The 26,196-nt window shown below is 36.0% G+C and overlaps 1 protein-coding gene across 1 annotated transcript in view; it reads left to right on the forward strand.

Annotated features, from left to right (window-relative positions):
• Nucleotides 1-312: 312 nt before the first annotated feature.
• NDST4 (N-deacetylase and N-sulfotransferase 4) overlaps nucleotides 313-26,196 on the forward strand; it is a 292,909-nt gene continuing 267,025 nt past the window's right edge. The window contains exon 1 of the mRNA XM_084757602.1: nucleotides 313-762. The gene's annotated coding sequence lies outside the window, so the exon portion shown is untranslated. The remainder of the gene's footprint in view (nucleotides 763-26,196) is intronic.

A 26,196-nucleotide genomic window follows, 5' to 3' on the forward strand; every position in this document is an offset into this window, starting at 1 on the left:
CAGTGTCATTGCTGCAAAGTGAAACGTTATTCTCAGATTTTTCCGGAATATTCCAACTGTACAATGAAAGATTATACAAATCCTCAAGGAGCATCTAATCAATCAGTGTTGTATGAGAGGAAGGCAGCCGGCTGCTGAATTAGCTTCTGCTGGAATGTGTTCATGTGTAACATCCATCCCACTGCCTGGATGACATCACAACAGCTTCAGGTCCTTGAAAGTCTTGAGGATGATTAGCTGAAGGAATTGGCTGTTTCTGCCAATCATAACCCGGCAGAGCTGCCTTCATAGTTCTGGAGATATGAGTGAAAGAGGGAGGGAGGGCGGGAGGGAAAGACCGACTCCAGCTAAGCAAGAGCCACAGCAGCAGTAGCAGAAGCAGACAGGAGCAGCTGGTATTCCGGTGATTAAATAGTTCTGATAGCCTCTTTGCTGTACCCAGTCTGCTCCCTGGTGTAATGCTCGTGTCCGAGAAGGAAGCTGCGTTTTAACGGTGTGCTGAACAGAGGTCTGAATCATTCCAGCTGGCTGCTTGTTTTGAAAAGGACAATGTGTGTATAAATAAAAAGGCTGCTGGAAAGGTTCAGACACCGGAGCTGAGGAGTGCTCTCAGAATCCTGTTGAGGCAGACCAGACGGCACGAACTGAAAGCTCCCCCTAATTAACGTGGAGCCAAGTAAACCTGAATTCTGGATATCTCGTTTTCCAACTCCGGATAAATTCAAGTTAGCAAAGGAAAAAAAAATTGAAATGCTTCTCTAGGTAAGTTACTGCCCTAATATGCTAAAAATTGACAATGACTGGGTATGCGTGGCTTAGCTTCATAAACAAGTTAGACGCGCTAAAGTTTTATTTGTGGAAGATTTATATAGAAACAGATACTTTTAGAGCCAGACTCTATCTCCTATTCTGGCATGTGTGTACATACCTGTCAGTATGCTTTGTAGAAGTTATATTTGCACTGTATATAGAATGCACTGCCCTGCTGGAAAAAAGGAACTGCAATACCAAATTAATTTTAAACCGTTACCCTAACATTTGCACCAAAACACCCCTCTTGATAACAGGTTTGCCCTGTTCCTACTGGAATCACTAATTTTGCAAACTCAGTCTTTAGTGGTAACTGTGCCTGGTGTTTTAAATGTTTCTAGGAAGTATTACTGACAACGTGGCATGCAAATTGCCCAAGATAAGAACTCTTCTTGAGAACTGAGATTTATAGGTGTTCTCTATCTTCATAGCTTTTTGAGAGAAACAGCTGGCACACACATTTGAAACTGTAGGTCACAGTCACTAACTGTTTATAAAGAAATAGATGTTGTTCCTCAGCTCCTATTGGAAATGAAAGCATCTTAGAGTAATCTATGCCATACTCCTATCCTAGATTGTAAGGACACCAACAGCTCAGTGCACTGTCAGCATACCCCCGCCCCCCTCCTGCACAAGTCACGTTGGAAAATGGGAGATGTTTAAAGATGATTTTAGTTGGTGTTTCCAATATGTATGTCAGAAAAAACTGAAGTTCAAAAATGTTAAAAATTTATTTCCTTTTAACTTGTCCTAATCTATAAAATGCTATACTTCTCAGTTTCTGTGACAGTGTTTGGAAGTGCTGTGTTGTTTATTATGGTAGGCTGCGTTCTGGTCCTCACTTAGCTCTGAAAAAGTTTCACCAATTCATGATCTCTCTGTCAGACTCTTCTCCGCCTGCCTTCACAGCGTCTTTTCTAGGGGGTCTTTGGTTTAGTTGGCATCATAGCTGTTTGAGTGTAAATTCTGTAGCAAGATATTGACAGGCTTCTGAAATTTGGGCTTCAGTTATTCACTTTCTTGTCAACTTCATAATTAAAATCTTGTATTTCTTGGTATAAGCAGAAACTGTTGAAGACAGAAGTTACTAGAATTACTTGAATTTCCCCCAAACTAGGAGGCAATGATTTTCTCCAAATGATTTTATTGTTTTTCTCCAGAAAAAAAAAAACCCCACTATTTTAATTTGCTTTACTGGAATTGTGCCAATTAGCTATAACCAGAATCTTAGGTAGTAACATATATTTTGTTTTTGTTTCCATGAAGTTAAAGTCAAGAATATAAAAACACTGATCGGAAGGATGCGTGTCTCTAAATCATTAGTGTTGGAAGAGAAATCTAACTTGCCAGTTTTATTTATCTCAGTATAGAAATAGACATTTGAAAGCATTGTGATTATTGCCATTTCTCCATAGAGAATCCTCTGGAAACTTGAGGATGCTAATTATTCTATAACATGCACATGTGTAGGGAAAGATTTTGGATAAACCATGTGAAAAAACTGTAATCTGCATGGCTTCCAAACTATAGCATTAAAGTCATCCTTGTTGGCAAATACAGACAAAATTCTGGCATAACTCTTATATAAAGGAAAAGCTTTGGATACTTTTATTATACTATATTTTTAATAAATCAATGAGAAATCTATAGGAATATAAATATATAGACCATAGTTTCACCTTTTAAATTTGAAAATCAAGATATAAACACATGTACATTCACCCAAGAAACAAGTTTTTTTAGTTTTTTATTGCATGAAAACTATATCTTTTTTGTACTGATTCTTTCTTCTTCCATGAAGGCGGCTATGCCATGATCATATTTTTTTTAAAAAAAATCAGATTCTTAATTAATCTCAACACCAGAGCTAGTGCCCTTAAATGCTAAATAAATGTTTGTAGCCCATACCATACTTGTTGCCAAGAAGTTTAATGTATCTGTGATCTCCTCTCACTTTCTTTTTGAGTAGAAAAGTAGCCTGTGAGAATAAAATCCCATAATACTCTATTTCATTTAGTAGCAACTACTCAGGGAGAAGAGAGAAGCATTTAGCATACAGTGTTCAAACTAGAAGGTTCTGGCTGAGGCTGCCTCTCCAGATTTGGAAAGCTGCTGGGGAAACTTATAAAGTAAAGCTAGAATATCAGTCCTGGCTGTCAGCCAAGCCTGAGGAGCTACTCACCCAGAAGGCTAATTTTTTTTCCCTTGGGCTGAAATTTATTGACAACGCATTATGTTTTAAGTCTACCCTGTACAAACCAGAATATTTCAGGAGCAAATATATTGTCAAAAGACTACAGCAAAACTGTAAAGTAACAAAGGTTTCTTCTTTATCAAAGGTTGCTAGAATAAAATCATTGCATAAATCCTGTAAAACACACTGTGCACCGGGAAGGATAGCAGTGATGAAACGCCTTGTCCAGGTACTAGCTTAGAATGGCACGGAGATCAGATGTGCCATATATGGACCTATGCCAAAACAAAGAACTTCAAGGTTTTATTCAAGCAACCAGCCTAGAAAAAGTCTTGTCAAAGTAGAGCTACCAAACACCTCCGTGGTGCTGTAGATACACAACAAAAGGTGAACTCCTGTTCCTTACGTACCCCCTAAATAACTAGGAAAAGGAGATGCTGTCTGTCGTTTATTTTAAGTTCACAAAGTGAGAGAAATAGGTCAGGTGCCAGACACTACGCTACTGCCTTCAGCCATCACGATGTAACAGGCAACACTTGGGAAACTTTCAGCTATGTTGTTAGACAGAGTGTTAAGTGTACTCTCCTTTTGACTTTTTTTTTTCCCTTTAATCTTCAGTAGTTAGAACAGGTGATGATAACACAGAACTCATATGCATGTAGCATATTCCCGGTCTTTCTTTATCTCTGTTTCTAAGGGACCATATCCCATTTCAAGCTAGATAAAAAAAAAATCCTTTAAGCAATAACGGTGTCTAGGTAGATTTTCCACAATAATTTGGATGATCTGATAAGTAATATCAAACTCTCTAAAGCATCATATATTTCAAAAAATAGTTTTGAAATGAGAATAATTTTGAGATGAAAATAGTAACTTCCTGTACATTTCTACCTTTAAAGCTTCTTCAGATATAACATGATATATATATATATATATATATATATATATATATATATATATAGTCTCATTATAATTTGGCATAATTCAGGCTGGGCATGGTGGCCCATGCCTTTAATCCTAGTAGGCGGGAAGCAGAGACAGGTGGATCATCGTGAGTTCAAGGCCAACCTGGTCTACAGAGCGAGTCCAGGACAGCCAAGGCTACACAAAGAAACTCTGTCTCAAAAAACAAACAAACAAACAACAACAACAAAAACAAATATAATTCAATCATGACACAGGTTTTTAACAAAATAGATTGTATGATGATAAAATCAGTAGTGAATTTCAGATGTTCCTCTGAATAAATACAAATATATAGTATTTTATAAGTATTATTAAAAAGACATGAGATGCTTTTTGAACTGTAAATGAATAATTACTATTAATTACTCAAACCTAAAGGAGTGCCTGTGAAAACATGAAGGGCTAAAATTATTTGTGGCCAATTGCTTGAGAACACGCTCTGATGTTTTTGGGGTGTTTTTGAAACCAAACTAGATAATAACATTATTGGGTTGTAGAATTAAATTTTCGTCCCCAAACCTTACCTTATTGTTCATACAAATAGCTATTTGAAAGATTCAAAAACTTCAATAAAAATTCACATGTAAGAAAGCAACAGACACGCAGATGTTAGCACAAACCCCTCATGTTCCCAAAGTAAGATCACTCAAATCCAAACATTTTATCATCATATCTAACTGCTTTTGCTTTTCTTTTCTATTTTTTTTTTTAAATTTCTTTTCTTGCAGTGCTTGGGCTCAAAGACAGGACTTTTTACATATACATACAAAGCAAGTGGTACACCATTGATTTACCTCAGTCCTCATTAAAAGTACTTACTAATCTTAAACTATAACCACATAGAAAGTGAAAGTCAACAGACCAGGTGCAGTATGTCCAAGCAAAAAAGTAAATGTAGGGACACATCACCTCTGATTATTTCTACTGTCCTGTTGTTTTCACCTTTGCTTCCCTTGCCTTTGTTTTTTATTCTTCTTCATTTGCACTGGTTAGGTCATCCTCTACTTTTTGTTCTTCTCTGTCTCACAGGTAGCCTTCTTTGCTTGTGTTTCTCACCATTCACTTTTGCCATGACAGTTTAGTGCACAGCTGGTGAGCAAACCATTCGTGTCCAGAATGGCAGCAAATGCAGGACCTGGGTTGAGCACTATAAACAAGCAAGGAGAAGTATGGGAAAAGTTGATCAAAGCAGGAAGGAATGAAGCAATATAAAATGGGAAATTTGTATAGGAAAATTTGCTCTCAAGATAACAGCTATTTTCCTGCTATGTTGATGGGACATTTACTTCTCTAAATCCCTTTCAAAGTGTTATTTGTTCCCTGTGCATATGTTCTCTTTCATGCACAGCAGAATATTTTCCAACACCAAAATATGCTATAGAGTTAAAAATAAAATTATAAAAGCAAAGGCTCATTGTAATTTTTGTTTAAACATCATTATTAATCATTTATATATTTAGTAGTTTAAACATAGTAACATCCAAAATGCAGGCCAAAAGGACAAGTGCCATGCTAATGGGAAAATAAGATAGGATGGACAGCGATTGTACACATTTAGATAGTTTGGCTTGACTCCATTCCGGAATCAGAAAGCCAGTTGTAGACTGCTTATCCACAAAATTTGTCATATTTCACCAGACTTTTCTAAAGAGTTCTTGATGCACTGAATAGTGTTTCACGCCTACATTAAAAAAATCATTTAAACCTCAGAAATAAATATAGCAACACTGAAGATTAATACAAGGAGAGGAAACAGATGTAGTGATGCATATGCTCCTACAAATGCACATAAAAGTCCTAATTCTGTTCATTATTCTAAAGAGCAACTGAATAATTAGAATCGGAATGTAAATGGGATCTGCTACTCAAACCATCTTTCCTGAAATTTCATGTCACTCCAAGTAAGAGTTCATGAATTCTAAGATGAAAAGTGACACACAAACACCTATTTGTAAGCTATGCTTTATGGATTAATTAGAGTATATGGTTCCTCATATCTCAGTTTGTAAGGGAGCTTTCTTTCAGATAAAACATTTTCTTACTAACCACAAAAGTGATCTGAAAATTGACCAATAGAAGATGAACTCAATTTAGTACTTTAGTCATCATAATAATAAATATTAATTTCTTTTTTTCCCAGTTTTTTAAAATTTATTCTTGTTACATCTCAAATGGTTATCCCATCCCTTGTATCCTCCCATTCTCCCCTTCCTCCCATTTTCCCCTTACTCCCTTCCCCTATGACTGTGCCGGAGGGGGCCATACTCCTCCTGTATATGCTCATAGGGTATCAAGTCTCTTCTTGGTAGCCTGCTATCCTTTCTCTGAGTGCCACCAGGTCTCCCCCTCCAGGGGACAAGGTCAAATATGAGGCATCAGAGTACGTGCGAAAGTCATACCCCACTCTCCACTCAACTGTGGAGAATATCCTGTCCATTGGCTAGATCTGGGTAGGGGTTTAAAGTTTACGGCCTGTATTGTCCTTGGCTGGTGCCATAGTTTGAGCAGGACCCCTGGGCCCAAATCTGCCTATTATAATGTTCTTCTTATAGGTTTCTACTATGTGATAGATACTAGGATAGATAATCCCATTCTCATGAGGACTGTACTCTGGTGGTAGAAAAGAGAAGTGGCCATGAGTCCTCTCAAGATAAATAAATGAAAGTGGGGAACAAAGGTAAAAATGAAAATTATAGATAGTACTTGTTAGTAAATATACTTCTTAAAACTGTCCCTCAGAAAATACACTTTAAATATAAGTGTCAAACTCAACAGGATGTTTATTTTTCCCCATAAGAAAAATAATATGATTAGTTCTTGCAATCTCTTATAATATGCAAGATAAAATACTGATTTTTTTTCTCCTCCTATTGGTTAGCTTCACATTTCTGGGGAGCTACATGGATAAGTTTGGGCTGTGGAGTAACTTTGGTGTTACTTTCTTGGAAAATAAAACTATAAGATTTTACAGAATAGAGTTTTCAATTTTGCCTCTATTCTCTTTGGCTCTAAGATATTAAAAATTAACATTGACATATATTATTTTTCCCATGTGTACCTCCTAAAAGCTAATGATACTGTTGAAACCTAAGCAATAGTAGAGCTCGTTTCCCAACTTATTTTCACAAACTGGTATGTGTATAAGCCACAAACTCCAAAACTATCACTCAGTTAACTGAGTGGTGGATCTAAAGAATGATCTACAATGATGTGTTTAACTACTGACTACCTGAAAATATATGCAATTTTCACCCATTACAAATTAATTCAAGCTCAATAAGAGGCAAAACTGGGTTAAATCTATGCACTATATCATTAACACTGCCTAAGAAGGCATTAACGAAATCATAGTGTCAGTATCAAGGAAACGATTGTCAACTATCTTGCTAGAACAGATCTGACATCATTTGTTCTATCTGTCATTCTTAGGTTGCTAGTGCCTTGGACTATTCAAAGTCTTCCCTGCACTTCTTTTTCTTCAATATTGGACCAGGCACCATTTATTTGTCCTGCATGGTTATATCTCAGTACCAATTACCTCATGATATAATTGATATTCCTGTGGTAGTCATCCATTCATATTTAAATAAAGTTTTTAGTGTAAGACTGCTTAAAGAGTAGACAGGAAGCATGGTTTGGGTAAATGAAGACCACGAGGAACACGTGGGAACTATGCCATGTACTCAACAGTTAAACAAATGGTGATATTTGAATAGAAGGTGCCACAAAGGACCAGTATTTATTGTTGGAAGTATACATGTTATATCTGATATAATAAAACCAAAATATGAAAGAGATTAAGAAGGCATTTCTTTACAGTATCAAGAAAAGTAATACATTCCAGAAATCAGTGAGATACTGCTTAATCAAAGCAATCAACACAGGTCAAACTATCCATCTGAAAGATTTAGAACAAAGCAACTTCTGCCTTAAATAACAGATATATATATATTGCTTAAAAGTTTTATTATTGCTTTTCTGTGTTATGATGTTAACATAAAAATGTTCTGAGTAAGCACTCTTGACTACCTGACTCCAGCACTGAACCAAGCAGAATTTCTCAGAAGTTTTATTTATATGGTGTCTAATGTTTTGGAAATAAGAAGTGATGAAAATAATGTTTTTATGAAAGCATAATTTTCAAATGTAAACATGGTGCTTTATTTGTCTTTTGAACCAGTCTAGTAACTAAGATATGCAAATAATGACATTGATAAAAACAATATCTGTGCTTTCTCTGAACTTTTATTTGCTCATAGTTTTTATTTGAATACTTTGGGAATGGAAGCCCTCTATTCAGACACACATTTATGCAAACTGTACAAGTTAGTATTAGTTTTAAAAATAAATGTCAAGACCTAGCATAGGGCACCATAACAATAAACTCTTGCTAAGTCAATATTGGTTCTAGGTCCATCTAGCCCTTTTTCTGAATAAATCTTTAGAATATTAAAAAACATTTCTGTGGCAGGTGTTCAGACCCTATGAGTGGGGTTAGAATGCCTCCTTTGTAGAAGTGCTATGGTGGTAGGATATGAAAATAAATTTTAAAATACTAGCAAAGTTGGAAACTTCGGGCATTTAAAATTAATGGAATTAAAATTTAATTATAGGCATCAGTAATCTGACATTGACCTATAGTATAATTTTGGCTCTGCTTCAAAGCAACCCTTGAGTGATGGGGATTGACTATTTCTAACCTCTTCTCAATACTTTCCACTTGGAAATAAAGATCTCAGTCAACTTTTCATCCTGTCTCTACTATATTTGCATCATAGTTGAATATTGATAATCTAGTAGAAAAGGTCAAACTTCACTGATGAATGCTTAATATACACTCATTTTGGCCTTAAAAACTAACCAGTAAATGAAACAAAAGGAATAAGGAAATCAAAGCATAGATATGAGTGAAAACCACTAAGAAAAAGTTCCTAATTGTCTACTTTGACTCCCCGGCATAGTGGAGAGGAGGAGGTTTGTGCAAATTGAAGGAATGAAGAAGACAAACCTTTCAAATATGAAACCAGATAGAAAGAATCAAGATAAACCATTTCTTAGGTGATCTGGTAATCTCTCTCTCTCCAGTAAGTTAATACATGTGCACAGATTCATGCTAAATTTTCTATTCTCACTGCTGTAATCACTCAATGAACACATAAGGCATAACTACCATCTCTTTATGGTCCATACCAATATAGTTCACAGCTTTATATTACATATTACTAGTATTGACCTAGACACTGGGAGTAGAATGATAAGTATTTTTTATCTTTTCATGTATCTATTTGTATATTATAAACTGATCTCATTCTTCCACAGGTTAACAAGGTCACTTTAACTTCTTGTTGCCAAATGTTCCAGAGAAGAACATCACATTTTACACTTGATAACTGCCCACTAGTTTTTATTAAGTCAACTTGCTGAGTGAAGTTTTTGGTGCAGTGCTTATTGCATTTAGTGTATCCACCCTAAACACTGCTAAACTTCAGTTCTCAAGCATTAACAAAGCAGCAGCTCAGAAAGCATTATCCTAGATACTTTCTCAACATTTTATATCAAGTTTGCACTGTTTTTTTTTCCTTTCAAAACTGAGGATTTTGGATCCTTCATTAGGATGATAGTTTTAACATATTACATTTCATGTTATTTCCAAATGATGATCAAGCTTCCACTACATTGTGTTGTATCTATAAAAAGTTGAAATGAACACGAAGCAAAAATGTGAAAATATTGGAACTACTAATGTAGCTGAGTGGAACATGTCTCCTTTGGATACAGCATTACCCATATGGCTCCTAGCAAATTAAATAAGTCAAAGAAAACCACATTAGATACTACTTTGATTAAAATAATAATCAGCACAAAAATTCTATTTTACTAAATTTATTAATAAATGTATTGCCAGACAGTGTAAATATATTTATTGATGTTCAGAAAGTGATATAGGATAACAGCAAGGTAAATTGTTTTGTCAGGATGATGTTGACTTTGTCACACCATGTCTCTAGCTAGTAGCGTCTCTTTGTTGTCATTCCTTAAGTTCTTACATAATTATTTTGTTAACTAGAATTTGTATTCTTTATACACAAAATAAACAGTGTTCTTTTAGCATTTGTTTTCACTTACCATCTGCTCAGTCAGTAATATTAACTGTTACATAAACACCTTGATAATGCCACATGAAGATGAAAAAGGAAATGGAAACTCATGAGATCTTCCCCTCAAGTGCAAAGTAGACATTAACTATCTTGCCCAGATTGTTCTAGATTTTCTCTGGGAATTTTGTATTGATTACTTTAGGTGACTTTACATAGACAGTCTGTGGTGGAGAAGTAATGCTTGAAATTAACTTTAAGAGAGAACAGTCTTTACTTAACTCTGATGTTGGCACTTCATTTATAATGATAAAGTAATACATAACTTCAAAATGAAAATTATTAAAATAATGTTTGTAGGATATTTCAAGTAGTATTATAATAACTTGTAAATGCAATTGTAACTGGATCAGAAACACACTTAAATCATGTATCAAAAAGCCAATTAAAATGCAATTACTTTTGTAACTTGCACTTTAGGAAAGATCCATGTGATTTGTTGAGATGAAACTTTTATTTAAATATCATAAAATAATTTTCTTCACCCTCCTGCTCACTTGGAAGTCATGAGGTTTCTATACTCTGGCTTCATTGGTCTCTATCTCTGTAGAATCCTCTAGGTATAAGACGATGAGAACAAAGCAAGTGCTTTATGTTTAATGGGTGACTAATTCCATGCTAGTCTGCTGGGATAATTAACAAGGATGCAAATCAATAAACCGTGGGACAATGGCTTCTATAGAATGTGTATTGAGCGAGGCCAGAGCAATCTTCAGTTCATGCCAATCATCTCATTGCCATTGGCTATCAGTTGGATGAACTTAAGTTTCCAGAGAAAAGTGTTGAAAATGAAGACACTATTGTATGTCAGTAAGATTGTTTGTGCCATTCCATCTCTGCTCTTGAATGGAGAGTTTGCTTTCTGTTTCCAGTCTCCCTTTTCTCTCTTCTCCACAAAACAAAGTCTCTTGTTCTATTTTTTATTGAATAGTTTAAATAGTTTTTGCTTACTCATTTTTCCAGACTATTTCATTTAAATATTGAACAAGCATATATATTGTTGGATTAAATAAATGGTGTTTTCAAGCAAATTGATTAAAACAATTTCGTCTTCTGAAAATCCTGCTCTGATGGCTTCAGCATGTGCGAATTTTCTCCCTTTCTGAAAAATCTCCAGATACTTTCCTTGTGAATCCCACCTCAAGAGACGAAATCAGCGTTCCTATTAAACCTTCCCTTTTCACATCTCTTTGTCTTCTTCCAGTTGTTCTCAGCCTGCCCACCACACTTGCCTCCTCAACTTACTTTATTTTCCCTTTCTTTCCCTATGTTGGCTTTTCTAGTCTACCAGCATTCTCTTGGAAATGCACAGTTGATTATTCCTTTATGTCTGGATTCAAGTGTGGCATCATCCTAGCATAAGCTTTCTTGAGCTCTTAGTGGAGATTAGTGACTCAGCGCAATAGTCTTTGAAAAGGAAGTGAAAGAAGTGGAGGGAAAGGAGAAGCAGCAGAATGAAGATTGCGTTGTTATCATGGGGGTACCTTCAGGGTTTCATGGGGTACGGAGGGATTGAAAACAAGTAAACATTCTTAGTCTTCATGTGGCTCCACTCACAATGAGGGAAAGGGCTGTTACTGACTGGGCTACCTGCCACTGTATCCCTTTTCCATAGCTAGGCTGCCTTGGCTGGCCTCAGTGGGAGAGGATGCTCTTAGGTCTGTAGTGATTTGAGGTGCCAGAGTACATTGGTACCCTTTGAGGGCCTCTCCTTCTTTAAGAAGAAGGGAAAGAGGAGGGGACAAGGGGGACATGAGAGAGAATGGAGTGGCCTAGGGTCAAACTGTAAAGTGATTAAATAAATAAATAAATGTTAAAAAAAAAAAAAGAAAACAAATAGGCATTTTAAAAATACTGTTTCAGGATTCTCCAAATGGATCTGCGGGTAAGGGTGCTTGACACATAGCCTGACTGAGGTTTTTCTGTGACTTCTGTGTTTGTATTTACAGACAAGAATACACACATAATCATAAAATAAAATTTAACAAAGTAAATTGAGGAATGTCATTCTGTTTTATGAATTAACTCTTTGGACAAAGGCACTTACTGCCATGCTGAGAAGTAGAATTTGATGCCTGGAGTTGTCATGATGGAAGGAGAGACCCTACTTCTGTTTTGTTTTGTTTTGTTTTTGTTTTTTGTTTTTTGGGGTTTTTTTTTTTGTTGTTGTTGTTCTTGAGTCTTTTTTAACACATTTTTATTGAAAAATAAAATAAGTCATATTACATCTCATTTTCTATCCCATCCCATGCATCCTCCCATTCCTCCCTCCCTCCCACTTTCACCCCAATCCCCCTTCCCTATGACGGTGGCTGTGGGGGACCTCCTCCCCTTGAATATGGTGCGAGAGTATCAAGTCTCTTCTTGGTAGTCCGCTATCCTTCCTCCGAGTGCCATTGGGCCTCTACAACAAAGGGACATGGTCAAATATGGGGCACCAGAGATCCTGTGAAAGTCAGTCCCCAGTCTCCATTTAACTGTGGAGAATGCTCTGTCCCTTGGCTAGATCTGGGTAGGGGTTTGATGAAGACTGCATGTTTTGTCCTTGGTTGGTGCCTTAGATCAAGCAGAACCCCTGGGCTCAGATTCACCCATCATAATGTTCCTCTTGTAGGTTTCTAGAAGCCTCTGGATCTACCTACTTCCCTATCCCCTATATTTTTCTCACCTAGAGTCTCAATAGGATGTCCTCACCTCTATCCCACTTTCCTGGTAGATGCAGACTTTCATGGGACCTGCCCCCTGGGCTAGTGTCCAGTTATAAGTGAGTATATACCATTTGACTTTTTCTGCTTCTGGGTTAGCTCACTCATTATGATCATTTCTAGTTCAATCCATTTGTCCACAAATTTCGGGAATTCCTTGTTTTTAATAGCTGAATAGTATTCCATAGTGTAAGTGCACCACAGTTTCTATATCCATTCTTCTACTGAGGGACATTTAGGCTGTTTCCATGTTCTGGCTATTATGAATAAGGCTGCTATGAACATGGTTGAGCAAATTTTCTTGTTGTGTGCTGGAGCATCTTCTGGGTATATTCCAAGGAGTGGAATAGCTGGGTCTTGAGGAAACCCTATTCCCATTTTTCTGAGATAGCACAGATAGATTTCCAAAGTGGCTGTACTAGTTTGCATTCCCACCAGCAATGAAGGAGTGTTCCTGTCTCCACATCCTCGCCAGCATGTGTTGTCACTTGAATGTTTGATTTTAGCCATTCTGATGGGTGTAAGATAGAATCTCAAAGTTGTTTTGATTTGCATTTCTCTGATGACTAGAGATGTTGAACATTTCTTTAAGTGTGTCTCAGCCATTTGATATTCCTCTGTTTAATTCTGAACCCCATTTCTCGTTTGGGTTATTTGGTTTGGTGGCATTTAATTTCTTGAATTCTTTATAAAGTTTGGATATCAGACCTTTGTGAAGATTTTTTCCCCATCTGTAGGCTGTTGCTTTGTTCTTTTGACAGTGTCTCCTGCCTTACAGAAGTTTTTCAGCCTCATGAGGTCCCATTTATTAATTTTTGACCTTAAGGCCTGGGCTGTTGGTGTTCTGTTCAGGAAGTTGTTTCCTGTGCCTATATATTCCAGGCTCTTCCCCACTTTTTCTTCTAACTGATTTAGTGTCTCTGGTTTTATATTGAGGAGACCCTACTTCTGATATTCACATGCATGTGCCTGCATGCATCATACACACTGAATAATGGGCACACACACATACGTGCGTGCACACGCGCGCGCGCACACACACACACATACACTCATACGTATTCTCACATCTTCTCTCTCATACATAAACCTTATAACACCACCAAAACAAAATAGAAGTGTCGTTGTTCTCATTAACAGACATTAATTTTCAGAACAGCTTTAAATTCTTAGGGAATTTGTTAAGAAGATACAGTTCCCTCGGAGTACAGCCCACTCAATGATACCAGCTTTGATAATAAACCAAAAGTGACTTATTAAAGCTACCCAAAGCTCATCATGGTGCTAGGATTGTATGGGTCTTACAGATGCTCTAATGGATTAGTTTTACTACCCGAAAAAATCCCATACCTCCCCTATACGCTCTTCATTTCTTTTCATCTCTTCAATTACTAATCTTTCCACTGTCATCATACTTTGGTCTCTCTCAAATTATCTCATATGTAGTATCACAAAGCTTATAGTATTTTCTTACAGTTTCTTCTTCTTAGTAACACATATTGAACAGTCTTTGGATAGGTTCTGTGGCTTGACAGGTCATTTTGTTGCTGACTAGCATTCCATTGTACAGATGTTTCTTTCAAAAGCAATGAATGTGAAGGACTGTTGTTTGACACTGTCACAGCATCTGGTATGGTCAGATGTTTGGACTTCAGCCCAGGCCGTAGGTGGCTAAGTAGCCGTAGCCCATTGCTCCCATGCCTTGCAACCCTAGGATGTATGTGGAGCATCTCTCAGTACCAGCCGTCCCTTCATATTCATTTGTGAACATTCTGTTTAGTTGGGTAGTTTTCTTACCGTGAATTTTTAAGAACTATTTGTATGAGTTTTTTTTTTAACGTCAGTTATGCCTGCTCTAAATAAATCCTTCTATTATGTACCTTACATTCTCATCCTTGACAGTGACTTTCACGGAGAAAAGATCTTAATGAAATATTTCATAGATTGATGCTGAGCTCTGAATTCACTGTCAGAACCAAGGGCATATGGATTTTCTTACATCTTATATTCTAAAAGTATTATACTTTTGCTTCTTATACTTACCTTCAGGTAAATGTACAATATGTTTTAAAGTGATCTGTGCTCTCTTTGAGGTAATTTGGGGGAAGTGCCTATGGTCTTTGTCTCACAACATGTCCATGTTCATTTGTTCTATTATCAGTTCTTGAAAAGAGCGTGCTTTCTCTATAGATTCACCTTTGTTCCCTTGTCAGAGGACAGTTTTTCCAGAGAGAGTTTGTTTAGGAACTCACTATTCTCTTCTATCGACCTTTTTTGTCTGCCTTTTCAGTAGACACTATCACAATTACTGTACCTGTCTAATGAGCTTTGAAGTTTATTTGTTTTTATTGTTCCTCTGCAAAACTGAATGGCCATTGTGTAAGATTAGTGCACACTGCTGCTGATCTGTAAAACAGATCAGTTATTGATAACAAAATTCTCAACAGGGAGTGTCTTGGTGACATATCTATGGGAGCCCGGTTGCAGCAGGCTCTGAAAACACTGAGCATAGCACTGCAAAAGCTTTGCTGTACTCTGAAAAGAAATTGAGTGATGTATTAAGGGGTGAGTGACAGAAGATAGAAACGACAGAATGTTTCTTTGCTGGTGTGAATAGTTCACTGGCCGATGAAAATGTTACTGCAGCTCCAGGGGTGGGGCAGTATCTTAGCATCATCTTCAGTGAGCACACCTTGGGAAGGTACCATGAGGCAGAAGGGCAATCTATCAAGTGGGAAAATAGCATGAGTACATATGGTGGGGGCATGCATGTCTCTGCTACATTTTTTTGTCACATGATCATCAAAGGAGAGTCACAAAAGGTATAAAATGGTAGAAGTTGGAAAAGGGAGAAAAATAAATGAAACAATAACACATGAGAGGAGGCTGACTAAATAAACCAAAATATATGTACATGAATTCCACAATTAAGATACCAGGGAAGGCCATGGATCCTGAATGTAAACAGAATAGGATGTTTTTTTTGCAGTGATTTTCTAGAATGCATAATTCGGTCAATGTTCTTGTTTAGAAAAGAGTGAATACCAAAAGTGGAAAAGGTTTTGATCGCTTGTGAAAGAAAAAGAAAAGAAAACCAGTGATTGACTGCATAAAGTACAGAGTGGAGAGTGTGATTCTGTGAGTTAAGATGAAAGAGAAAAACGAAAATGACCCACAGGTGGTCTGATATTTCAGCACTGCTAAGGTTGGGCTGATAGACAAAGAACTATATAGGGGAATTGTGGCTGGGTAGTGAAATGTATAATATTAATATTATGAACTAGTTACAAACACACGTTTATTCATTTTGATAAAAGAGTTGACATATGACCAAAGGACTCTCAGTGGAAATGATAGGGAAAAGGAAAAAAAGTATTTAAGAATAGGCCTGTAAACAGAAATACAGTGTTAGAAGGGTCACACATGCAGTCACTACTAGTACCCCTATCACTACATGAGGTTAAAAGATCAGACCTACAAAAGATCCTCAAAAGATTAGTTTTGAAAGATTGTAAACAACGTATTTGCTTGTTGACAAGTTCAGGATTGGGACCCCCAACCTCAATTGCTTAGTTTTTCATGGTAAGCACTTTACCTGACAAGGCTACTCCCCAGCCACTGCTTTTTCTACATCACGTGCACTCAATATGTCCTTGTGTTATTTAATCTGCTAATCTTTGGTTTTTAAAAGAAAATTTAGCTCATTTACTCTTACTATAATGAATAAGAGCAGCAGAACTATTTATTAATGTTTCTATAATCATATTATCTAGGCTTTTTTTCATCTCTGTGTGTGTGTGCGTGTGTACATGTGTGTGTGTGTGTTTGCGTGTGTGTGTGTGTGTGTGTGTGTGTGTGTGTGTGTGTGTAACAATGAATGAAATGTGTGTTCTTGTTTTTGGTGCTTTGTTTTTGAGGCAGAGTCTCACTAGGTAGTCCATGCTGGCTTGCAACCTACTAAATGCATTTGCATGGTCTCACGTATTAGCTCCTTCTACATCAGCCTTCTGAGTACTGTCACTATAGGTGTGAGCCTCATGCTATTTAATATTGTTTTTATCTTCTTACTTTTTTGTACATTACTATTTTTTGTGGGGGTTTTTGTTGTTGTTGTTGTTGTTATTTATTTCCTTTGCAATGCAAGGTTGAGCCCATGCATGCCAGGCAAGCACTCCACTACTAAACAGTACGCTAACCTCCCTCTATTAGGTTTGAGGTGGAAACTTCAATAGCTCCCTCTTCCCTCTCCCTCCTCCTCCCTCTCCCCTCTTTCTAATAGTAAGCATACTTGACACCAGTACCCGATCTCCCTCTCATTCTCACCCCCTCATTTTTATACCATATATACTTGACTCACTAGAACCTGAACTGAATTAATATTTTAAATTTCATCCTAGAAATCATAGTCTTCTTCTGACAGTTTTCTTCTAGTTACTCTTTTCTTAACTTCATATTATACCTTTCTTTACTATTCACCTGACGATTAAGAGGAAGGTATGTTTGAAGAAACCCACAGTGCATGAAGGAAAATGAGCCTCCCACGTTGGTATACATTTTATTCAAGATGATTCATTGCATGACCATTACTGGTCCATTATCTCTCCAATCATACACAAGGCAGTTGCAGATGAAGAGATAGTTTTCCAGAGTCTCAGGTAATCAATAAATTATAATGGATGCACATCATGTTGAAACTTCTACCCAGAGAAGCAGAACTTGGGATCCTGAAAGCCTGTTTACTAATAAATGATAATACCACTCTGAATAGAAATGTTTCTCACATACTCTGGTGCCTCACCTTTGACCACGTCCCCTGGACGGGGAGACCTGGTGGCAATCAGAGGAAGGACAGCAGGTTACCAAGAAGAGACTTGATACCCTATGAGCATATAGAGGGGGAGGTAATCCCCCTCAGGAACAGTCATAGGGGAGGGGAATAAGGGGAAATTGGGAGGGAGGGAAGAATGGGAGGATACAAGGGATGGGATAACCATTGAGATGTAACAAGAATAAATTAATAAAGGAGGAAAAAAAAAGAAATGTAGTCACCGTTTCAAATTTCTTCAAATATGGTTCTTGACTAATATCTGAAAAGTGAGTTGTGTGATAACCGACATCATAGCACAAACATGAATTTTATGTTAATTTTAGTGTAATTCTATAATTTTAAAGTTTTCGTGCCTTGTTTAAAAATATTAAAAGTGAAAGCCAGATAGATAAAATGGTGCAGAGAGACACCTACCTCCAATCCTGACAACCAAGCTATTTTGAATCTTCCATCCACCTTAGAGTTCACAGACTAGTAAAGAGAAGTGACTTCCAAAAGCTATCCTTTGGTCTTTACTTGAAGATAATAGTGTATTGTGCATGCATCCATGTGCTGCAAGTACACACAAACCCACCCACCCACACACACACACACATACACAGAGAGAGAGAGAGAGAGAGAGAGAGAGAGAGAGAGAGAGAGAGATGCACACATGTACAAATAAATAAATACTAAAATTTGTTTTAAACATTTTATGTATTATTGATAATTTAAGTAGACTAGAACTTTAAATCACTTCTATTAAGTTAGTTTATTATAAGGCATGTTCACATAACAGTGATATGTAAAAATGAATATCAATACAAAAAATGCATTTATCTTTAATAAAATAAAATAAGAATTTAGATAACTTTTAATGTGGAATCAGTGTGTAAAAAAATTCACTTCATCATATTGGATTATAGCTTTGTTCTTTTAAGAAAATCACCTAGACCTGGAAAGTTCACAAAAGTCTGCTGCATGTTTAGGTGAGCAATGCATTTAAAATAAACACGAATATCTATGTAAAAACAAATGCAAATTCAGATGTAGCAAACTACATAGGTGATATACAAATAGCTGATCACTGCAAATGTGAGAAATAGAATTGACTAAAATGTATTAGGTGTGAAATTAAGGCTTAATTAATGTTTAACATTAAGACTCCCTGATCTCTCCTAATGTTGACAGCACAGTCATCACAATAGGAGTTACCTTCACTCCGTGGACTCATCTTGTTAGTTAGTGCTTTCCTTTCCCTTTAATCCTTATATGGAGTACAGGTGTGATGGGTCTATTTTTGCAGTGAAAATAAGAGAATATTGCCCTCTTGTGTTGAGAGATTTAGGAGACCCTCGTAATTTTTTAAAAATAAATACTTACTTTAAAAATAAATGTCTTATTTTGTTCTTCAAAAGAATATTGCATATTCATTCAGGCCATTGATTTCAAATTCTACCAAACCAAATTTCAAAAGGATTTACTAACTTCCTTTTATAGAACATTTATATGACATATTGATTGGATTGAAAAAAAATAATTATTTCATTTAAATATTTTCCCTATGTTCTGAAGGCATCATTTATTTCTGTCAATGTCCTGAGTAATGTACAAGTTCAGTAAAGATAATGTACTTATAATATGCTACCCATTATATGTTTAAAAATACATCATTTTTATACAAAAATACCTTTAAGTATTCATGATTTATTAAAGATTAAAGAGCCTACTGTGGGACACATGCGTCTGTTGACGTGGGCAGTATTATGGGTGGCACAAATGCTGGCTCTGATTAACAAGAGGTGAATTTACTTTCCTGAAATCCTGCAATAAACAACAACAAAAAAGGACATTGGGAAAAGATCCCTAGAACTTAGCATAGCTAGAGAGTTAATGATTCAAGTCGAGAGGATAATGAAAGTGTCAGTGTGTGGCATTGTGTGCCATGTATTTATGATAGGCTGAGAAAGACCTAAAATAATTTATAAGATAATAGCTACAGCTAAAATCAGGTGAAAGTTCAGATCTCATTAGGAATTTTCAAATAAAAAATAAATTCTGAAGGAAAATACACCAGTATTAATACAATTGCAAACTTTCTATACACCATGAGGCATATGGACGTGCAAATGGAGACTGGTTAATGACAATCTGTGTCTTTGCGGGTCGTCCTTAACTTTGTCACACAAGCAATCATGTCAGCCCCTGTGTGAGGGTGATGAACTGAGATGGTCTAGCTTTTCAGCCTAGCTCTAAACTCACCGCATGGACCTCACTATTTTGTCTCAGAAAGTCGTTGCTGGCCGAGTCCTTCTGGAAGAACTGAAATCAACTCAAGGTCACTCCCTTGCATCCCCAACCTCCTGTTACCCTAGTGATCTTGAGAAACATTGGGAAACCAGACAGACAAGTGTCTTTGAGTGCATTCGCTACTCATAACACAGAACACGGTTAGAGATGCCAGGGCCTTGCAATAAATAAAACTTAAGGTTATGTATAAGCATGTTATTACATATATAACATATATATATGTGTGTGTGTTATAACATCTATAACACTTGACAAATTAAGACTCATCAAGCAAAATCATGCATCACAGTAGTCTCACAAGTGACTTGGAACCGATTTCGTGTGGTTTGATGCCCAACAGATATACTGTTTTTATAATTTAGTATTGAATTATGCTTGAAGGAAGGGAAAAATACCAGACTGTGAGAGGAGAAACTACAGAGTGTGCTTTGGGAATATACACAGTCACCTTCGAAATATTTAAGTGTGTTCCCAAATAAAGTATAGGGATAGCATATTCCTGAGAGATTTAGAAAAAAAGATAGTGAATGATTGTCACAAATAGAAGAAGTCATTAAATTGCATGATTATAGAATTTTCTTGTTTGAAGTCACAAAGATAATCAGCCAGTTTTGGTGGGGGGTTATACAACCAGTATACCACTCTGGCAGAAAATTCAATAATACACAAGGTAAAAGGCAGAAATAAGCAATATGTTAGTGATCACACACCTCATTCTCCAAAAGAGAATGGAGTCACGTATGGAAATGGAAATATAAACAATCCTAAGCATCCTTTTTTCCAGTGAAAAAAACTGGAGGTCTCATCTATTCTTTCTCTCCATAGGAGATGATGATGTTTAAGCTGAAATTTTAGGTAAAGAAAAGCAAATAAATGTACAAAGTGAATAAGTTATTACTGGTTCTAAGGTGTGTGTGTGTGTGTGTGTGTGTGTGTGTGTGTGTGTGTGTGTGTATATGAAATTCCAGGTACTCTGCAGAATATTGAAGATTTCCCTTTGAGCGAATCATACTCCCTGCCTTTATGGCAATCTATGTGAGATTTGTCAGTTGAATTGTACTGTGATGTAAGCTGCACACTGAGAATACACACACCAATGAGCTTTTGTAAGATCATTAAGTTTCACCCAAACTGGATTTCTAAAAATGGTTAACAGTAGATCATGCCTAGAGAAAGGAAAAATAACCCCATGCATTCTACAGTTGCAAATGGTTCACATCTCTAGTCCAAAAAGAAGGTAAGAGAATTTCACAAGAATAATGGCAGCAAAACTCTTGCAAAAATTTAAGTTCATTTAGAGGTGTGTAAATTTCTAAGTACTTGAGATATAAAGTAGACATTTTATTAGTATTGACATCTAGTTTTCATTTTATTTTGGCCAGAATACTTACATTTTTAGACTAATTATCTTTATTTATTTATTTGTATGTTAATAATTTTAATTCTTTTTTATTTTTGTGATTGCAATTTAATCATAACCTATCTCCACTCCTTTTGCTCCCCTCAATAACTTTCATGTACCACTCATCATCCTCATTCAAATACATGGCCTCTTTCTTTATTAATTGTTATTGCATGCATTGAGCACATATAGTGTTGCTTATATGTGTATTTTTCAGGACTGACCATTTGGCACTGGACAATTAAGCAGTGAACTCTTCCCTGGAGGGAAGAGCTATATCGATCTTTACCCAGTTATGGTGCTTTGGTTGGTGCTGAGGCCATTGAGACTTTTGTTGTTTTGTGGTCCAGCATATGATCAATATTGGTGATTATTTCCTGTGTACTTGAAAAGAGGGTGTATACATTTATTTATTTTGTGTCACTTTTTTTCTATTTTATTTTATTTTTAATATATTTTATTGATTTATTCATATTACATCTCAATTATTATCCCGTCCCATTTATCCTCCCATTTCTCCCTCCTATCAATTAGATTAAATTGGTTCACAATGTTGATAGACTTGGCAATTTGTTCTATGCAATTATTGAATGAAAAGTATTAAAATCTGTGGCTGCAATTGTATAAATATCTGCTTATTCTTCATGTCAATCAACATTCCAGTTTTTTAGAATTTCTGCTATTAGTGGCTCACATATTGATTAGTATTGTCTATTCTTGGTGTGATAACTCCTTTGTCACTGTAGAATGCCCATTTCAAAGCATGGTAATATTCCTCGATCTGAAGTCTACCTTGTTACAGCACCACAAATTTCCCAGTTGTCTTTTAATTATTGCTTATGTGGTTAATCACTTTTATGTGTTACTGTTCCACCTCTAGAGATATTTTTTTAATTTAAGTTTAAATGTGAAGAAAAATGTTAAGACTCTTGTTAAATTACAGAACGTGTCTATAACAGAAGGCCTGGGGAGGATGAGCATGAAATACAGATGACTAGACTCTTCTGTGTAAAGCTGCTAACTGAAATAAATCCAGCGTCAATACAGCAAGAATAATGAATGTGTGGGGCGCCCGAGACCATGAAGAAAAAAATCACATCTCTTTACAAAAGAACACAGGGTTGTGTGCTTCTTGCAGTCAGTAGGGAAATATTATCCCTAGCTTTGAAGAGTAAGGAAGAGAAATATTAAAACTTTTGGACCCAAAGGCAATAGCTGGATATACATTGTTCTCAGGCATAGGGAAGCAAACAGAGAATTTGTTGAACCCAGGTTGGAAACATTCATGTAGGGAGTCCACACACTTTCCTATGTCATGTTGAAGTTGTTCAACCTGCACTCTCAGTTTTCTTCATGAATCATACAGCTGGGCAGGAGTGATCTGAGCAGGCTTAATGAGTTTGTAAGTTTTAAGAGTAGAAAAAGGGAAAAATGACAATGAAAGAAAAATCATTTTAATTTAATCACTTAATCATTCTTATTAGTTTTACTATAATTAGTTATGTCACGATATCAAGTAAGAGGGAAAAACAAAAATGTTTTTGTGTAATCATCCATTAAAATGTTACATATCATGAAAATCACAATAGGGTTTGTTAAACAAGCTCCATTTTATTTCAACCTTCTGAGTTTCAATTTTTTTTCAAAATGCTTTCAGTGTCTGAAAACACATGAGTTTTCTTTTTTAAATATATTTTATTAATTTATTCATATTAAATCTCAACTGTTATCCCATCCCTTGTATCCTCCCATTCCTCCCTCCCTCCCATTTTCCCCTTATTCCCCTCCCCTATGACTGTGACTGAGGGGGACCTCCTCCCCCTGTATATGCTCATAGGGTATCAAGTCTCTTCTTGGTAGCCTGCTATCCTTCCTCTGAGTGCCACCAGGTCTTCCCATCCAGGGGAAGTGGTCAAATATGGGTTTTCTTAAGAAATGAGCAGTGCTATGAGTTTTTAAAAGTATTTTACATAGCATCTTTATGGATGATATGCTTTATAGCAAAGAAGAAACAAATCCCACCTTCAAGAGAAAAGTGCTGAAAGTATATCTAAACAGGGAAGGATGCCATGGTACTGCAATTCTCTAGCATTCTGTGGCTTCCATGTGTATTTTTAATATTAAGAGAAAAGAAGGGCTATTAGAGATTGTAAACATTGTCATGTATATTGTGTGATTAACACTCATACTTACAAAACTAATTCTCTGAGTGTAAGTCTTAAATTGATGACTTGAAAATCACCTACTACCAAAAACCAAGAAAAAAATCAACAACAGCAACAACAACAACAGATTTTTGGAGAGAGAAATAACTAACCAAGAGAGGAAAAAAAGAGTAGATTAAAACAATAGAACTTAGCCTGTTTTGTTCATGATCCATTTGAATTTGTACAATTATTGACAAATAATAGGTTCTTGATGAATGTCCATTTGTTGAGGTCTGGCAGGAACGCCTTTATTTCTTCCACCAAGGGGGAAAAAAATCTAGAAACAAATCCAAGCACACATCAAGACTTTTTGGTTTGTCTGTGCTTGAATCTGAATGCCCTCTGTCAGCTCCCTTCCTACATCCACAGGAAACCAGACAGATGTCACAGATCTGCCCACGATCATCCGAAGGTCCCACAAGAACTGTCAGGATTGCAGGCAACCCTAAGTTAAAGTCAGGAGCTCTAAATTCATTAGTTCTCTTTAATTCTGGGTGCTGTGTTCTGTAGACTTGTTTGTTAGTTTAGTCATCAAGGAAATAACTCAGTGATGAAATCTTCAGTCTAAAAACAAGGTTCAAGTACTGAGCATTAGTAGGTAAAGATAAGAGCTCACGTTGGCCATACACAGTATCTCAGTATCTCAACTACTGTGGTTAAGTGTCTTAAACTTCACATAGCAAACAGCAAATGTACATATAAACAGAGTCATATTTTTGATGTCCTTAAGTTTTTAAAAAATAAATAAGATGATTACATATTTTCCACTTGATTATCATAAAGATACACTCTATTTTAAAAACCATGCTGTTTCTTCACTTCAGAAATAAGACCTAAGAAAATGGTACATACACACTTTATGTATCTGCAGGAAACAGTGATAAAAGAAATTGCCTGGCATTTACTCTTCTATTTACTGACTTCCCTTCATAATCTTTTGATGTGTGAATATAGCTGATAGCTCAGAGCTATGTACCTAGTATAATATTATGGTACTGTATAATATTGGGGTAGTAATGTTATCATTATGTTTGAAAATGGCACTTTTAGGAATTTCCACTAGTAAAAATATACACTCTGGGCACTAAAATAAATTTATATTATGTCAGTAAAAATGGAAAAATGTGAAGTGCATAAAAGTTGGGAAATAATCAACAGGTTATTTACCAGAATAGAAATTTTTTTCAGAACACCACAAAATCGCAAACCATTGTCATTTTGATTAAATGCAACAGCTATTCATTGCTTTAAACTTTCAATTTGGAAACAGCTATGATTTATGAATATATGGTTGCTCCTGAAAGTAACATTAGGATATATTGTAGCCTAGAAGTTGATAAGAATTCCAGGTAAAAAATAATGAGGTCTACAAATGTTTAGTCTACAGTTCTATTGAGTAAACAGGTGACAGTTTCATATTCGGTATTGCAGACCACGTTAATCTTGAGCAATAACACCACTTTTATTTATAATTTTCTGAAAATGATGTTAAATAATTTGTACCTTCTCTGACCTCACATTTTCCCATGGCACAAAAGCTTATCTTATAGCAGAATTCCTCCCCTGATACATAGATACTCAAATACACATACATCACACACACACAAACATAAACACACATACACTCTCACACAAACATACAACAAACAACTAACAATGTTTTAAAGCACTGCTTCCCTTATGGTATGTAAAGTGTGTCAGCATTTCTCTTCTGGTCTCATTTTATTTTTTGTATGGAAAATGCATTATCTTTTCCAAAAAGAGTTACAAATTTGAAAACTCAATGCAAAGGATACTGGTGCATTAAAACAAATGGTTAAATCTTTAAGGAGTACAGTTTTAATTAAGTACGTATGGCTCATTAATAAGCGTGAGCAAATTACCGGCAGAGTTCCTGACAACAGATGCAAATTCATGAAATATAGCAACGGGGTGTTTTGATCAAGTGTGTTTTCCCTAGGTATTACCAAAAGTCAAACCTAGCAAAAATACTGTAATGTTCAACTCAATCCATCTTATACCTTGTTTTGAGTTAACCAATTCACCTTGGTGTTTTGTTTGCATTTTATGTAGTCACTTTTCTAGTAAGTATTTTGACTTTTAACATGGAGATAAAAGTTATTTTCATTGGGTTTAAATTTAATTACACTGACTGTTAAGTTTGTAGCTTAAGGTTGTTCCTCAGCAGGGCAACTGGTGGAACAGAAATCTCTCTAGTCAAAAACATTTCACAGCCTAATCAGGATCTTTTAAGAGTCCTTCTAAATTGAAATTTTCTGATTAAAAAATAAAATAATAATGAAAGGATAACAGAGCAATGAGAGAAGGTAAATACTGTGTGATAACTCCAGCAAGGAGTTGAATGGCAACAAGACTTGTTATTGTTCACTCTCCAACCTCAGATAAATTCTGCTCTCACCAGAACATCTTCAAGCATTAAATGCCTGATATTTTTAAATGTGATTTCAAGCCTTTACATCCAGTTCTCACTGAGTTTCTCATTTTCAGAAAACAAAAACAAAAACAAAACACCAGAGAAACAACCAAACCAAAACAACGGCCCTAACTACAATAGTCTTAATTGTTACGGATACTATTTTCATGACTAGAAATTTGCAATGATTTATCCCTGAACCTATT

This window comes from Acomys minous (assembly GCF_964271855.1).
Source record: "Acomys minous genome assembly, chromosome: 14".
Taxonomy (NCBI): domain Eukaryota; kingdom Metazoa; phylum Chordata; class Mammalia; order Rodentia; family Muridae; genus Acomys; species Acomys minous.